Here is a 12512-nt window from a genome sequence, read left to right as displayed (position 1 = left end):
CTTTTTTCTTCGAGAATGAATCTAGAATTCTTAAAGAATTTGTCAATTCTTCATTTTCATTTCTTAATTTAGTTTTAGTTATATATATTCAATTATATTCAATTGATTTTTCTTTTTTATTTTTTTTTTCTTTTATTCTAAATATTTGATTTATTTTATTTTTATAATTTCTAGAATTCTTTATATTTGTTTGATTCTTTAATCTTTTTAATAAGGTTTAGTTAAAAAGGTTAAAGAATCAAATATAAAATAGAAGCGTCCATTGTCTAATGGATAGGACAGAGGTCTTCTAAACCTTAGGTATAGGTTCAAATCCTATTGGACGCAAGTTGTTTGCATATCTAATTTCAACCTTGTCCTTCTATTTTTTTTGATTTATTACATTTTGATTCGAATTCATTATATATAATATTCAAATGAAATAAAAACATATTAAAAGATACTAATTATAAAAATTGGAAAATTGAATTACAAAATTATTTAATGATTCATCAATTTTTTTCTACTTGTTCCTGGAATAAAAAGAGTTCCATCTGTTCTTTAATAGCGTCCTTTAAAAGGGCTTCTGCTTCCCCAGTGAATGTCTTGGTAGAAGATATGATTTCTTTGAATTGAGGTTTATTCGTCTTTAAGTAAGCACGTAACTCAACAAGAAATTTCCTTACCTGTCCAATTTCTAATGAATCAAGATAACCATTCGTTCCGGTATAAATAGTTACTATCTGTTCTTCCACAGTAAGAGGAGCTGATTGGGATTGTTTAAGCAACTCGCGCAATCGTTGACCTCTTGCTAATTGATTTTGAGTAGCTTTATCTAGATCAGAAGCGAATTGTGCAAAAGCTTCTAATTCTGCGAATTGTGCTAATTCCAATTTTAATTTACCAGCTACTTGTTTCATGGCTTTGATTTGAGCCGCCGATCCAACTCTGGAAACTGAAATACCAACATTAATAGCGGGTCTTATTCCAGCATTGAATAGATCGGCCGATAAGAATATTTGGCCATCTGTAATGGAAATTACATTCGTAGGAATATAAGCTGAAACATCTCCCGATTGAGTTTCAACTATTGGTAAAGCAGTCATACTTCCTTCGCCTAACTGAGAACTTAATTTAGCGGCTCTTTCCAAAAGACGCGAATGTAAATAAAAAACATCCCCTGGATAAGCTTCGCGACCTGGTGGTCTTCGTAATAGAAGAGACATTTGCCGATAAGCCTGTGCTTGTTTGGAGAGATCGTCATAAATGATTAAAGTGTGACGTTCACGGTACATAAAATATTCAGCCAGAGCTGCTCCTGTATAAGGCGCGAGGTATTGTAATGTAGCTGGAGAATCCGCTGTTTCAGCTACTACAATAGTGTATTCCATTGCTCCTCTTTCTTGTAAGGTAGTCACCACTTGAGCCACAGAAGATGCTTTTTGACCAACAGCTACATAAACACATATTACATTTTGTCCCTGTTGATTGAGAATTGTATCTGTGGCTACTGCTGTTTTACCTGTTTGTCTATCTCCAATAATTAATTCTCGCTGGCCCCGTCCTATGGGGATCATCGAATCAATAGCAATAAGTCCTGTTTGGAGAGGCTCATATACCGAACGTCTTGAAATAATACCGGGAGCGGGAGATTCTATTAATCGAGATTCCGAAGCTGAAATTTCTCCTCGACCGTCAATTGGTTTAGCCAGGGCATTTATAACACGACTCAAATAAGCTTCACTTACAGGTATCTGAGCAATTCTTCCTGTTGCTTTTACTGAACTTCCCTCTTGTATCAGCAAACCATCACCCATTAATACAACACCAACATTTTTTGATTCCAAATTCAAAGCAATGCCTATAGTACCTTCTTCAAATTCCACCAATTCACCCGCCATTACTTCATCAAGACCATAAATACGAGCAATACCATCGCCTACTTGAAGTACGGTACCAGTATTTACAATTTTTACTTCTGTATTATATTGCTCAATGCGTTCACGGATAATTTTACTAATTTCATCTGCACGAATGGTTACCATGAAAATATCTTAAATTTATTTTTTATAAGAAAAAAATGATGCCTATACTCTATTGTATAATAGAAAGCCTAATCAGTTATTTTTTTATTTCATCATCCCAAACATGCCAATATTAGCACTAACAGTACGTAAATGTAACTCGTTGTTCAAGCAACTATTTAGAGTTCCTAGAGCTCCCTGTAAGGCTTGTTGTAAAACCCGCTGTCGAACTTGATTAATAACTCTTTGTTGTTCAAAATCAATAGCTTCGTTTTTGTAATTTTCTAATTGTTCCAAAGTCGTATAAATTGAATTAATTAAATTCAATTTTTCTCGTTTGATCTCAGAATAGCCATTCACCCGAAACAGATCTGCTTCTGTTTCAACTTTCCTTAAGCGGGCCTGGGCTTTTTCGAGCTGTTCAATGGCGTTTTCCTGTAATTCTTCTGAGTTTCGAATAGTTCTCCAGATTTTCTGTTTTCGATTATCTAATAAATCACGTAATGAAAGTAGACTCTCTTTCCATCCATTTCAAAATGTCTATGATCTCTTCCCGAACCAAACATGAATCTTTCGATTCATTTGGCTCTCACACTCAATTACTTATCGGAAATTTACCAATTTTTTATGTAATGAGCCTATCCTCTCTTCTCTATTCAAAGTGAAAACAATTACCAATATAAGACTAGAATATTCGGAGGACTCTTTTGACCAAACAAATATATGTCAACAAAGTTGTTTTTTTATTCAAATCCAAAGACTTCTTTTGAATTTATACATAGGTCATCCATCGATTACGCATCGTACAAAGGGGAGGTTTAAATTCACCCGTTTTTTATTTCTCGCCATAAATAGGATTCAAGCCATTTTTTTTATCGACATGAGTGTTTTATATCGAAAAAAAATCGAATAATTTTTTTGAAACCGTTTCCTTTCTGTATTAATATAGCGGTAGAAAGAGTACTACACTGCGTATAGACTTCAAACTCTTTTTAACCATGGTAATAGTCCAAAAAATTTTTGGTAAATAGAGAATCAAAGTGGATTACCAATAAAGCGCGAAATGCTATGGTTCTTTAAGATTTTTCTTAATTTATTCAAAAAAGAAAATGAATTCAGAAGTAATTCGCGGGATTCTGCACATTTTCTTAATTCTAACTAAACTAAAAAGTGCAGTTTGGTTAAATCCAATTTATTCTTTGAAATAAACAACTCGCACACACTCCCTTTCCAAAAAAAACCAGTAGACCTAACACTACACTAAGATTTATTGGATTTGTTGCTAAAATATCGGTATTAAACACGAAACTTCCGGCGGATGGCCAGGAGCCCAAACAAAGGAAAGAATCGGTTATATTTTTCATATGATCTCATCTCCTCTTATGAATAGACTAATTATCTTTCTAATATTCCTATTAGATAGATAATATAATAATCTAATTGGAATATATAATTATAGAATTTGATATAATTTGGATTGGTCAATCAATTGGAAGATTCCCTAAAAGAATGATACTTCTTAGAATTAGATACCAGTTCTTTTATCAATTGCAAAATCTATCTAGTTTGAACACTTTCAAAAAATTATCTTAAAAGAAATAAAATAAAAGAGGGGTTCATTGGACTAAACAAAAAGAAGAAAGAGGGTGAATAAGTATGTGAATACCTTTCAATTAGTCCTTCTCCTGTGTTCTTATCCGAACAGATAAAGAATTGTAGGAGTGAATTATTAATATAATTCGAAAAAGGAAGTCCACATATGTATTTTTATCTTTTTAGGATTAAACAAAAGGATTAGCAAATAAAAGTGCTAATGCTACAACCAGCCCGTAAATTGTTAAAGCTTCCATAAAAGCCAGACTAAGTAATAAAGTACCCCGTATTTTTCCCTCTGCCTCTGGTTGTCGTGCAATCCCCTCTACAGCTTGCCCTGCGGCAGTGCCTTGACCAACCCCAGGTCCAATAGAAGCAAGCCCTACGGCCAATCCAGCAGCAATAACAGAAGCGGCAGAAATAATTGGATTCATGAGAATTTCCTCGTAACCTACATATAAAAGAAAGAAATAGTTAATGATATAATCGACTAATAAATTCTGACTTCATTTTTCAATTACCAAGACTTTTTCAGTTAAAGTAATTAATAAAAATAAGAATTAAAAATTGAAAATAATAGTTATTAAACGAATTACTTCGAGATTTCTTTTTTCGTCTCGAACTACATAGTTTTGGGGGTGAATCTGTATAATCTTTGTTCTTCTCTTACCTTAATTTTGGAATCATTCTTTGAATTCTTCGTTTTTTTATACAATTTCTTTAGTTTTTTAATTTTCAATTCACAATTAGAGCTGAAACGCAAGGACTTTGCTTTTCTATCCCTATAGAAATTGACAGTAATAGCGAGGCCTTTTTTATATAGAAAAGATTAGTTATTTCAGATATATGGTTAGTTCATATAAAACTAGTTCATCTATAATATCATATCACATATACATAGGTTTCTTCTATGCTGTAAACTAATTTTCTTTGTGTTTTAGATTCAATCGAAATTGAAATTCATTCTTTGAAACCTAAAAAACCTTGACTGATCCCCTCACTTCTATTTTTTTTATCATGTTTTTTTTTAAGCTCCCCTTCCCTCTTTTCTTATTCTCTTATCCCATATGGATACAATCAATCTAAATAAATTCATTCGATTTCATTAATGTTTCAAAGAAATATAGGAAATTGGGTGATCTAAATGTTTTTAATTATCTTTTGATCAATTGTTGAATTAAATGTGAATCAAACGAGAATCTACTAACATTCTATATAGTATCTTTTTATCACACATTGTAAACGTAAATATCATACAGAATTCTAATTCTAGCTATTCATTTTTTTTGAATATCCAAACATAATATATACTAATCGAATAGATCTATCTATATCTATCTATATATCTATAGATAGATGTTTATTTTGTAGATTCTATTGAGCCACAATATATGTGTGGCAAGCTAAACAAAAAAGACTATTTTTGAGAAAACTAGTCAATGATGGCCTTCAATGGATTCACCTATATAAGCCGCAGCTAAAGTAGCAAAAATGAGAGCTTGAATACCGCTTGTGAATAATCCAAGGAACATGACAGGTATAGGAACTACTAAAGGTACTAAAGAAACAAGAACAACAACTACTAATTCATCAGCTAATATATTTCCGAAAAGTCGAAAACTAAGGGATAAGGGTTTTGTGAAATCTTCTAATATGTTAATCGGTAAAAGGATTGGAGTTGGTTGGATGTATTTACTAAAATAAGCTAATCCTTTTTTTGAAAGACCCGCATAGAAATATGCAACTGATGTAAGTAAAGCTAATGCAACGGTAGTATTTATATCATTTGTGGGTGCAGCTAACTCCCCATGAGGTAATTGGATGATTTTCCAAGGTAAAAGAGCCCCTGACCAATTAGAAACAAAAATAAATAGAAACAAAGTTCCAATAAAAGGAACCCACGGACCATATTCTTCTCCAATCTGAGTTTTGCTCACGTCTCGAATGAATTCAAGAACATATTCAAATAAATTCTGACCGAAAGTGGGAATGGTTTGCAGATTTCGAATAACTAGAATGGCTGAAACCAATAAGATAGCAATTACAACCCAAGAAGTAATAAGTACTTGGGCATGTACTAGGAAACCCCCTATTTGCCAATAGAAATGTTGACCTACTTCCACAGCAGATATATCGTATAATCTTTTTAATGTGTTGATAGAGCATAATAAAACATTCATATTGTCCTGTCCTCTAAAAAAAGAAGTTGAAAAAAGGGAATTATTTTTATTCAAACATCTCCTTTCCCTTTTGATTTGTCTACTTTCATTTTTGATTTTGAATACCGATACTAATTACATAAAATTTTTGTTTGTTTTCTATTTTCATTTTTGTGCAATTTCTTACTAGTATAGTAAGCGATTCCATAAATCTATGAACCCCTCGAAGCAAATTCAAGAATTTTTTATCTTATTATTAATCAAGAATTTCGTATATATCTAGACCGACCCTCACAAATTGCAAAAACTAATTTGTTAAGAATTAATCGAATTGAGGCTATAGCATCATCATTAGCTGGAATTGAAATATCAGCGAGGTCCGGGTCACTATTTGTATCAATTAAACAAATTGTTGGAATTTCCAAAGTTATACATTCTCGAAGAGCCGTATATTCTTCTTGTTGATCGACGATTATTACAATATCTGGTAAGCCCTTCATATATTTAATGCCGCCAAGATATGTTTCCAATTGAGCTAATTGTCTCTTCAATATAGCGGCATCTTTTTTTGGAAAACTATGAAATCTCCCCGTCTTTTGTTGCATTCTCAAGTCCCTGAACTTTTGAAGTCGTGTTTTTGTAGTATACCAATTCGTTAACATACCGCCGAGCCATTTTTTATTAACATAATGACACCGAGCTCTTATTGCAGCCCGCGCTACTGAATCAGCTGCTTTTTTTTTTGTACCAACAATTAAGAATTGTTTTCCCCCACTTGCTGCATCAAAAACTAAATCACAAGATTCTGATAAAAACCGAGCAGTTCTAATAAGATTTGTAATATGAATACCCTTACGCTTTGCAGAAATATAAGGTGACATTTTAGGATTCCATTTTCTAGTACCGTGGCCAAAATGAACACCAGCTTCCATCATCTCTTCCAAAATTATGTTCCAATATCTTTTTGTCATTTATAATTATCCCCACACTTTTCTTTCATTTCCAAATAGAAATTAGATCAATTTTTTGAAATGAAAGAAAGAGACCCAGTATACTGAAATAGAAAAAAATAAGTGTTCCGAAGGAACCTTCTCTTCTACTGAAAATTTGCCGTTGATAAAAAAAAGATCGGGCCATTTTTTCTATTTCATTGAATATGATTCGTTTATTTATTATGTTTCTTTTATTATACAAAATATATACAAAATAAAGTGACCGGAGATGAATACGACCTTAAGAATCATTATTTTAGGAATTCTTAAATCCTAGATTATTTTGATGTATCACATAAATTCTTTTTTTTGTTTCCGGGGTAATCTTGTTATATTGCCTTTGCTTTGAACGGTATATTATTCTTTTGAATCCAGTACCAACTGGCATCATTCCCCCTAAAACAACGTTCTCTTTCAGACCTTTCAACCAATCTATGCGACCCCGGAGAGCGGCTTTTGATAAAACTCTAGCAGTTTCTTGAAAACTTGCTTCAGATATGAAACTTTGAGTATTCAAAGATGTTTTTGTTATCCCCAATAATAGAACTCGATAGCAGATCGACTCTTCTAAGGAACGCCCAGCTCGTTCGGCCCGCAACAATCCAATTAGTTCGCCAGGCAAAAAAACATTAGACATTCCATCTTCTGAAACCAATACTTTTGATGTTATTTGACGCACAATAATTTCTATATGTCTATTATGAATGTGAACTCCCTGGGATCGATAAACTTTTTGAATTTGATTAACCAAAGAAATACGACTTTGCGCTATAGTTAGCTCAGCACTAATGAAGAATCCCCAAGGAATGCCAAGAATTCTTGTTATACGCCCATTCCAAGTATCCACTCTCTTTTCTAGGTTTATGGATATTGAATCAATCGAACGAACTTCCAATACCTGTTCTACTTTTGGAAGACCTTGTGTTATATCACCTGATCTCGATTTTTGATATATAAATGTAACTAATATATCTCCTTCAGAAAGTATTTCTCCATAATGACCATGAACAGTTGTTCCAGGAGTCGCCAAATAAGGGTTAGCCGATCTTATTCCTACAGAATCCATTTGAACAGTTAGAATTTGACCCGATTTAAGGTGTGGTTCATTTTTCGTTTGAACTATACATACATTTTCGCAAATAAATTGACCAAGACTTATTATGGGAAACGTTTTTTTTTCACAATAATTATGATGGAAAAAATGCCAATTCAAATAGAATGGATTTAAAAGGATGTTACTAGATAGATCAGATTTATAAATGATCTCGTTTTCGTCTATTAAATAATATTTTAATACTTGAAAAGTTTCTTTTAATTTGTCAAGTTGCCCGTTTTTATTTATCGAGATCTGATTATTAGTAATTAAAAGGTAAAAATAAAAATGGGCAACTTGAAGGGCTATTCCTAAAGGACCTAACGAATTTTGAATTGGAATCAGAGGATCTCTTTGAATTGGATTTATTTCTTCTTTTATCCCATTGTAATATTTTCCATCGTGGAATGATCGTATTTGAAAACAATTCGATGATGACAAAATTATTAAAGATCGGCATTTCTCATTTCTATTCAACAACATATGAATAGTTCCATGATTTTGACTAAGTGATTGTTGAACTTTTTCCCTCGGATCTATAAAAAAAAATGGATTGATGTTGGTCCAGTCCGACTCATTATCCAAGATAAATCTTGAACCGAGCGGATCTTTCCTTTTTCTTATATATGAAATATGGGATTTTCCTAAGTCCATTTTTAAGAAATATCTAACCAAACCTTTTATACTTAGTTCAACAAAAGAAGCATGCCCTTTTTCGATAGAAGACAATTTTTTGTCTTGATCCCAATTTAAGACTAAACAAGTCCGAACTAATTGAATACTTGTATTAGAATTAGAAATTCCCCGAATTGATTTTCCATTTCCAGAAAGAATATAATGAATAATTTGAAGTTCCAAATTATCTCTTTCTTGTAACATATCTTGGGAAAAAAATTGGATTAAATTGATCCTATCTTCTATTTCATATAAAATGACCGGTCGAACCAAAACAAAATACTTTTTTTTCATAATTGTGATCCATTGAGCATAGATCCAATTTTTCATTTTTTTTTTTGATCCTTTTGAATTTTTTTTTACCGTTCTCGGTGGTATCAACATGGCACTGTGCCGGGATATCTTATCCATTTCTCCGGGAAAATAGATATTCCCGGAAAATATTTTTAATTGAATCTTTTTTTTTTTCTTCTCCAATCGAACCAACCCGCTTACTTGACTTCTTATATTTACAGTGATTGGTGTATCTACTTCAATAATACTATTGTTCCGTACCATTATGGAAGAAAATTCTGGTAAAATATACACTTCTTCGGGAATGAAAAAAAATTGATCTACTTTAATTTGGTATTTTGTCTTAAATTCTTGAATTCCTGGATACTCGATTAAAAAATCCTCTTTTTTAAAAATGTAATTTATATCAATAGTCCTATATTTAGTAATACCCGAGCTCTGTGTTCGGTATTGAGGATCATCGAAATAAGCAAAAATACTATTTCTACGAAAAATACCATGGATTGGTATTTCAATCGAGATACTGGAATCTAACATTAGTGCTTTGTCTCGTTCTTGAATCGATTGGAATTGAAATGGAATAATGAATCGATTTCTCCGCCTCTTTGCTAATAAATCCGTAGTATCGTGAAAAATAGCAGGATGTGTAAAATGACAATGATCTTTACATAGGATTTGATTATTTTTTGAATAATCTGAAATCCTTCTTTCTTTTTTTTCAGAAGGAGTGAAACGAAACAAATTATGTCTTACTTTATTATTACTTGCTAAATGGTTACAAATATCTCTTTCTCCTGTAGAAAGATAATGAATGTTCAATTGATCTTGATCTTTTCGGGTTGAAAAAGAGACTGAAGCGGATCTGTCTGATTTTCCTGATAAAATCCATAAATGACTTGTTTTTGGTAAGATATGGACATTACTATATTTAAATTCTGATGCATGATACACATCCGTACTCCAATGCATTTCTCCTTCTAAGTCAGAATAAACATGTTTTCGAACTTTTTCTTTTAAATTAAAAGTATATGTTCCTGCGAGAATCTCGGCAATCACTTGTTCTGATTTTACATATTGATTATTTTGAACTAATAGAAAACTTTTTGGTGGAATAGTCACATTATGTATAATGTCACCATTTTCAATACTAACATACAAGTCTATATAACATAGAAAAGCAGGATGCCCGTGACGTGTACGTGTAGGATGAACCAAATCCTCATTGAATTTAATTTTTCCATTATAAGGTGCTCGCACCTGTTCGGCAGTCCCCCCTGTGAATACTCCGCCAGTATGAAAAGTTCTTAATGTTAATTGAGTGCCCGGTTCTCCAATGGATTGGCCCGCAATAATACCTACAGCTTCTCCTAATTCCACCAAGTGACCTTGAGTAGGACTTTGACCATAACACAATCGACAGATCCAAGATGTATTCCTACAGGTAAAAGGAGTTCGTATAGATATTGGTTGTGTTTGAAAGGTTTTCAATCGATTGAAAAGTCCAATTCCAATATCTTGATTTCTAATGGCAATGCATCGTGAACCTCTGTATATATCGTCTGCTAATACACGACCAATTAATGTTTGTGTCCAACTACTTTCCGGCATCGTTTCATTCTGGGTATTTACTGAAATTCCTCGAATGGTACCACAATCTGTTCGACGTATAACAATATGTTGAACCACTTCAACAAGTCTACGTGTAAGATATCCAGCATCTGATGTTCGTACAGCAGTATCTACAACCCCTTTACGAGCTCCGTAGCAAGAAATTATATATTCTGTTAAAGATAGCCCTTCGCGTAAATTGCTTTGAATAGGTAAATCAATCATTTGTCCTTGTGGATCCGACATTAATCCTCTCATACCTACTAATTGGTGTACTTGAGATGCATTTCCTCTAGCTCCCGAAAAGGACATTATATGGACTGGATTAAAAGGATCGGTCATTCTAAAATTAGGATTCATTTCTTGTCGAAAATATTCACTTGTAGCATACCATATCTCAATGGATTGGCGTAATTTTTCTACTGCATGTACATTTCCATAATGATGCTGTTTTTCCAAAATCAAATTTTGGTGTTCAGCATCTCGGACTAGCCATCCTTTCGAAGGTATTGTTAAAAGGTCATCAATTCCTAATGAAATGGATGTAGCCGTAGCTTGGCGGAATCCCAGAGTCTTGACTTGATCCAGGATATGTGATGTATATGCCATTCCGAAGTGATCTATTAATCTGCTAAAGTCGTTTAATGGCAGTTCCACCTATCACTTTATTGTGAAACATTAGATTGGTCCGTTCTGCCATAAGTACCTCCCTATTCCACTCAGTGGGATTCATTCAGTTCAACAATGGATTTGAGTCAATGATTGAAAAACTGCCTTTTCTTTATCTTAATTTGTGTAGAAATTGAGAAATTAAAAAACTAAGATCCTTGTTAAATGTTAAATCATGAAGATTTGAATTTACACCAGTATCATAAATTTGTTTATCTTAGATACAACCATCTATATGATTAGATACCATATGAATAGGCTCGGCAAAAACCTTGTACAGCTTCTTCGATTTCTCGATAAAAAGAAATATGACCTACGTTGGTTCGAATGTAAATAGAACGAATTTGTTTTTTTGTACTTCTTACTACTAGATAATGCCCATAAATTTCATGATAGGTGCCTAAAGATTCATAGTGAACTTCGATAGGAACTTCTCTTGACGAAATAATGCGTAGATCTAGTCGCCACCGGAGCCACAAAGGACTATCGAAGGTTATTCTTTTCTGTTGATAAGCTCCAATTGCATCATAGGAATTCCAAAAAAAAGGTTCTTTTTTTTTCGTATACTTATAGTTTTTTTGGGGAATTCTTTCATTTTTCAAATTTCTGCAATTACGTGGATTATACCTATTTGAAGAAATACCCCGACGATTCCCATTCGTTAATATGTAAAGTCCAATAAGCATATCTTGAGTTGGTACAGAAATTGGATCCGCGATAGCTGGAGACAAGAGGTTTGTATGAGAAAACATAAGTAAACGTGCTTCTGCTTGAGCTTCTAAGGATAAAGGCACATGAACAGCCATTTGATCGCCATCAAAGTCTGCATTGAATCCCTTACAAACTAATGGATGCAAACAAATAGCACGCCCCTCTACTAAAATGGGTTGGAATGCCTGTATACCTAATCTATGCAGAGTAGGTGCTCTATTTAGCAATACGGGATGTCCCTGCATAACTTCTTGAAGTATTTCCCATACAATCGGTTCTTTTTGCCGAATTTTACTCTTAGCAATTCCTATGTTGGAAGCAAAATGTTTTCGAATTAGATCACGAATTAGAAATGTCTGGAAAAGTTCTATTGCTATTTCGCCGGGCAATCCACATCTATGTAATGAAAGTGATGGACCTACAATAATGACAGAACGACCTGAATAATCAACCCGTTTCCCAAGTAGGGTCTCGCGAAATCTTCCCTCTTTACCCTCGATTATATCAGAAAAAGATTTGTAAACCTTATTATGACCGTCCCTCATCGGTTGTCCGCGGATTCCATTATCAAGAAGTGTATCCACGGCTGCTTGTACCAATTTCTCCTGACATATTACTAATTCTCCTGGAGTAGATCTACTTGTTGTTAATAGATCGATAAGAGTATTATTCCGATAGATAACTCTTCTATATAGTTCATTAATATCTGAGCTCA

At 33.2% G+C, this 12512-nt stretch overlaps 1 non-coding gene across 1 annotated transcript; it reads left to right on the top strand.

Annotated features, from left to right (window-relative positions):
• Positions 1-255: 255 nt before the first annotated feature.
• On the top strand, positions 256-327 carry TRNAR-UCU (transfer RNA arginine (anticodon UCU)). Its single transcript has one exon. It is a non-coding gene; the product is annotated as a tRNA-Arg (tRNA).
• The last annotated feature ends 12185 nt before the right edge of the window (positions 328-12512 follow it).

Source organism: Vigna unguiculata, unplaced genomic scaffold (assembly GCF_037176805.1).
Source record: "Vigna unguiculata cultivar grain cowpea cultivar isolate G323 ecotype 2 unplaced genomic scaffold, ASM3717680v1 ptg000168l, whole genome shotgun sequence".
Lineage (NCBI taxonomy): Eukaryota > Viridiplantae > Streptophyta > Magnoliopsida > Fabales > Fabaceae > Vigna > Vigna unguiculata.
This window is presented reverse-complemented; position numbering and strand designations above follow the sequence as displayed.